The sequence below is a fragment of the Lonchura striata genome, chromosome 1 (genome assembly GCF_050655825.1).
Source record: "Lonchura striata isolate lonStrDom1 chromosome 1, ASM5065582v1, whole genome shotgun sequence".
NCBI lineage: Eukaryota > Metazoa > Chordata > Aves > Passeriformes > Estrildidae > Lonchura > Lonchura striata.
Window position 1 is genome coordinate 94,520,462 of NC_140703.1, and position 6,120 is coordinate 94,526,581.

Below are 6,120 nucleotides of genomic sequence, written 5' to 3' on the forward strand. Positions count from 1 at the left end.
GGTGCTCACCACACAGAAACTCCTGATAGCAGCACACCATGTGGCCATGCTTTGACAGCAGGAAGGGACCCCTTCCCCTGACCCCAGAAAATGATGTGAGGTGGTATAGAATTCCCTCCAGGCCCTAGCCATGATCCCTTCTGGCTACTGCGAAAATTTACCCTATCCTGTCTGGAGCCAGGGCAATGGGATTTTGCCCTGAGGCATATTTGTCTGTAATGCTCTTCAATGGCCTTTTCTTCATGACCAGAAGCAATGATGGCATACTGGGCACCATGTGAATTTACTCATAGAGAATAGCTGTGGCTACAGCCTAGAGAAATGACTTAAGGTATGATATGAAAAAGATGCTTGATATGCATGCATGTCATTAGAAATGGGGCAGTTCAACTAAAAATGTCTGTTCTTCTGTATATGTCGCTTTTTAAACAATTAATATGATGACAGTATTGAACTTGCAAATAAAAATTAAATTCTTTTAACTGTCACAAATGTGTCGTGGAAACGACTTCACATTTAAAGGTCACAAGTTGCATTTTTTTTGACTCCGATATCATTATTAGTCAATAGGATCACACTTTCTGATTCTGTCAAATCTGCACTCATATTCACATTGTGGGCTGCTGCAGTCATTAGGATGTCTCCTAGATACATGGGTCTGCTTATTATGGACAAGAATCTTAATGAGTTTATAAAAACCAAAGTAAATTCTGTCTTACTACTGGCTAACTTATTCCATCTCCTTCCTGATGCCAGGAAGAGTGAAAATCTAGTGCATTTTTTTATAGGCCATAATTCTGTAACTTCTTGTAAGCTTATGTGTACCTTTGTACACATACACACAGTGCCCTATTAAACTTCAGGAACATGATAGTAGGACATCCGTGAATTCTCATATGGTGGTGAAGTCAGACTAGACCTTAAAATACTGCAGTTAAAAAAAAATCAATCTATGCAAAACTCACATTTAGTGCATTTACCAGAAATTTTTGCATTGTGATCACTTTGAATCACAATGCTTACTTTTTGATTGAATTTCCAGTCCTATATTTTTGAGTCATTTATTGAGTATATCCACACTAAGTCCCCTGAACTCAGGTAAAAAGAGTTTTCCTTCATATATTGGGAAGTCTAGAAGAACTAGAGCGACTGATTCCTTCATAGAGGGAAACTCACCTGTGACAGTACAAGGTACTGGAGGGCTCAGATGATCTTGGTGAGCAGGAAGAACTAGCAAGGAGAGAATCGAGCTATCTGGTGCAGTGGGCACAGCAGGGCTGCTCTCTCCACAGAGTGCTAACAACAAAGACTAAACTTACTTCCTAAGAAAGACCTGGGTGGGAAATTCCTCCTGAGCTCCTATTTTCATCTGCATCTATAGCACCTGTGCATCAGGGAAGAGTTTATTTTTGCTCGCTCAGTGGCTGAGTATATCTACAACTCAGGTTGCTTCATGGTTTCCATCTAAGACCTGATGTTCAACTGCCTGTAACACAGAGAAATTCTAATCATCCAGGTCATGCTTTTCTATGGTAAGGATGTCTTGAGCTGGTTGGTTTATCATCTCACTTTCAGTGGGATGTGATTCAGACACCGACCAGGCAGAAATTATACAGTGAAATACTTTTCCAATCCTGGTGAAAGGAAACAGTCCTACAACTGAGGTGCTCCAAAACCTGTAAGGTTTGAAGATGAGGTAGAGCAGGGGCACTTGCCAAGGGAAAATGAGCAGCCAGCACTGCTTAGCTGAAGACCCTGGGGACTGAAACTCAGTGCCGCCAACCATGGGCTACCTCATCAGCCTCCTCTGTGCTGATCACAAAACCTGCAAAAAATTACTCACAGTCACTGCTGAGCTGATTTTTCATCAGCTTATCAAGCTCAGTTGTCATAGGGAATAGTCAAACCAAAGCTAGTGCCAGCCTAAGAAAAATGCTAGGAAAAGGAGAGAGAGAAAGGTGTGGAACTGCAACCCTAGAAAAGGGCAGACTAGCTTTTGATAGGTGGTACAGGCAATTTCCTGGATTAGGGCATCTATGTTGTGGACTAACCTGTGGGGTGGAGAGGAAGAACCTAGTATATGTTAGAATAAATATGTTGGCAAAGCAGTAGTAACATGAAGATGAGCTTTTTCAGGCTACACAGCTACTCATCACATTGCCACTGCTCTGTCTAAATATTTCAGGCTTTGTAGCCTGAAAGAAAGCACCTTGAGAGTGAGCTGTAGTTACAGCTGTCTGAAAGATGATGAGGGCAAATATTTCTGTTTCATGAGCATGCATACTCATTAAACAGAGTAAACTCACTGCTCATTAGAAGAAAGAAGTCATAAAGGAAGGCAATAAGCAGAAACAAAACCAGAAATTGCTGTGGTTCACCAAATGGTACCTGTTTGTAGCTTCTGCAGTGACCTCATGCTTCAAAGCACTGGTGTGCCAGCACGTATTAAGGACAAGGAAGAAGCCTCCCTTACTGTCCTTCTATTTAGATTGTAAAGCCTTGTCTAGGATTCAGTAGGTAACTGAGCTAGAGGTGGCTCTAAATTATGGATTCTTCCATGTTTTAAAAGTAGGATAAGTTTGTACCACCTTTATCATTAGAAACAGTCCCATGGAGGTCACCTGTGGTACCTTCAGAAAGCACACATCAGGTCATGGAGATTCAACAAGCCTAAACACAGAGACACTGACAGAGGACAAAAAGGAGGCAGATTGAGGTGCTGAACACCAAGTCCACAGCACACCTGTGACATGTTGGGGGCAGAAGTTAGTAGCTGATGTGACATATCCTTTCAATGACTTGCCCAATTTGTCTCTAAAATAAGATCAGCTCAGCAAAAAACAACCCTGTTCTGTGACAAACATTTCACCTCATGTGAACTTACAAAATATTGTTAGTCTGAAGACCAAATGAGGACCATAGGCAGGACAATACATATATATAGGGAAGGCTGGCAAAGAAAAAAATAAACAGGCTCTAATTTTCTCCTGCAATACTAAGCAGCTTTCATACTGTGGGAGACTAGAAAGGTTGAGTTACCCTGACGTCAGTACAGTAATTATTGGCTCAGGTTTTTGGCTTGTGTACAAGGCTAACATTCTTACTCTTGGGAAGGTCTTACTCTAGCACAGAAGTGGGTAAGAAACTTCAATGTGCTGTCCCTCTTTGTATCCTAATTCAAGTGTCTCAATTTCAGAACATCTGGAGACCAACCATGGTGAGCACATTGTCATGCTGTCAGGAAGGCTAATGAACAACCTTATTGTAATTAAAGGTGTCCTCAGATGCTCTAAAATGAAAAACAAACACCAGACAATGTATGTAGTTCACATATATGTACTACCTAGAGAGTAAAGTATTCCATATTCATTCCTATCAAGTAATTTGATATTTTTCATGCCCATACTGACAACTCTGGAGACATCTTGCTACAGACAACTCAGTGATTTGGGGAAATTATCTTGCAACAGGCCAATACATATGAGTGCTAGAGAGCAAATTAGAGGCTCTTAATGTTTTCCCAAATATTTTCACATATGCTCTGTTATTATTTATATTGCATTACAGACTATCGTGAACCATTTGACTTTAACTAGAGGTGACTTAAATTGCATGCTGTAGTTCGGAGTGCATTCATCCAAGGCGACGTCGGCAGTAATAACAAAACACACTGTGCTCTGCCTAGTGAGCGTGTTTTCCTGAGGTCAGTGGGAGCTCAGGCTGCTGAGGACTTCACAAACTTGACTCTTTAAGGGCTCACCTCAGGGGCCCTTTGACACACCTTGACCCTATTCAGATCACCACTGTCCTAAATTCTCCCAGGGATCTGAAACAACACACAGCACACTCCCATCCTGTTGCATCTGATTATTAGGAACAGATTGCTGTGAAACAGAGACAGCCCTTTAAGTAAGCAGTGAATGGGAGATGAATACTAGTGGGGTAATGCACATCCCTTGTTGAGTGATAGTTCTTAGTTGTTACACCAGGCCCAAACCAGTACTGGACCAGATGAATCTGGGGCCTCGTTGAGCTAGGCTACGTTTAACATACAAAAGTGATACATTGCCATCAATGACATTCGGCTGGTGACACTTTCAGGAGAGTCCCCTGTCTGTCTGTCTGACTGCTGCTAGCTGGAAATACACCCACTCAAATAGGTGGGGATGTAGTTATGTGTTTCAAGAAACTGCAGAAAACATCTGTGAAGGGTGCAGGCTTCTCTTTATATAGAGCATGTTATTAACAGAGCCTAAAATCCCAGTTGCATTTTCACCCTGTTACTCAGACTGTTTTCTGTCCTAACTTCTCTGCTTATTTTTAGAAACTATTTTTAATACCAGAAAGAGCTACATTTCACTAGTACTTGAAAACAATTTGAACGCAGCAGAATTTTGATAAAATTCAGAAATAATTGTGCTTAATTTGTGTGTATAAATTTAGAAATGTTAAGTGCTTTAACTGCTAGGATTTGGTACCAGAAGTATATCAATAACTGTGTTTCAGCTTTTAAGTGTTTTGTTATTGACTGGACAGTAAAATAGTTCATAAGGTAAGAGTATGTAAACCCAGGATTTTTTTACAGGTGCAGATCCTTATGGTCTAAACTCTTTGATACTCTTTCTGATACGGCACCTGCCACTTCAAAAGGGTGAAACGTATTGCACATGGGAATTTGCAAGCAGTCTCCATACAAAGAGAATTTTTGTTATTTTTACACTTTCATACCAAGCACCCAGAAGAAACTACTTGCTTTGTGGTATGTCAGAGAAGCACTCTGATCCAATGAGTATGTTTTTCCCAACTTTAGGAGTGAGATGGGAATCCAGGCAGAAAATCCAAAGGCTGCACATGCCACAGAAAAATAGAGCAACACAATTATCCAAGTGAAACAATACCCCCCACCCAATTAGTATTGCACACAGCCCTGAATCACATCCCATATTAATACCTTGAAGTCATTTGTAAGACTTTTTTAACCTAAAAATTTAACATCCCCTCTCTATGGGTATAGCCAATACTTTAATATCTGAAGCATATTTTATTCTGAACTGAAATTACATATCGCTGGGTACAGCTACAATATTACAAATCTGGTCTGTCAAAGCAGAATAAGCAAAAGTAAGTAGGCATGGCTTAAAAAAACCCGAACTGTCACACAGCTAATCGTTTTTAGAAGGTAGGTGAAAATCAAAGCATCTCGTAAATATGCAGCCTAGACTGGCTAAATAAATTCTAGCAGTTTCAAAAAGAGACATGGAAGAATGACGATACATGTTTACTTATTAAGAAAAGTGCTTCTATCTGACCAGTGCTTCTATCTTTTCTGTGGGGAGGGAGAGAAAATTAGTAAATGATAGATTCTCTTAAGAATAGTGCAACAGTTGTTTCCTCCCCCTCAGCTGCTCTGCAAATTATTCCTTTATTTGCCCCCAATTTATAGAATGTTTATATTTCATTAATATTTTTCCCAGATTTGTTTGGCATAAAGAGGACTGACGCAAAAATGATAGGCTAGATCTCTGGGTAATTTAAATGGTTGCAATTTTGTCACCTGTAATGGAATTAATCTGAATTACAGCAGCTGGGCAACTGACTGTGAAACTGGGTAGACCTGCCCCTCGGAAAATAATCCCTGATACCTCCCTCTCACCAGGGCAAAGGTGTTTGCCTGGCAGCTGTCACAGCTTTGTGAGAGACCTTAATTTCGGAGCAACTTTCTGTCCCTCCATGTACACCGCAGGAGGAAAGCGGGATGGGCGGGCTTTGCCTTGGGCTCCGGGAGGGCTGCGGAGATGGTGTCTGTGCCATCTCCAGCTGGAAGGACGCGAGCATCCCGGCACGCAGCTGCATCCCCCGAAGGCTCAGCAAGGCCCCCGACCCCCCCGCGAGAAGCGGCTTCCCAGCAGCCGCCCTGCCCGCCCCGGGGCGGCCGGGACACGGCGGCCGGGACACCTGGCCCGGCTCCTCCGGGGCAGGGCGGGGCGGGGCAGGGGCGGAGGGGCCCCGGGCTGCGGCACCTCCCCGCCCGCGTCCCCTCCCCGCGGCGGGGCGGGAGCGGGGCCGGGCCGGGCCGGGGGAGGAGGAGCCCCGGGGCCGGCTCCGGCGGCTCCAGCGGAG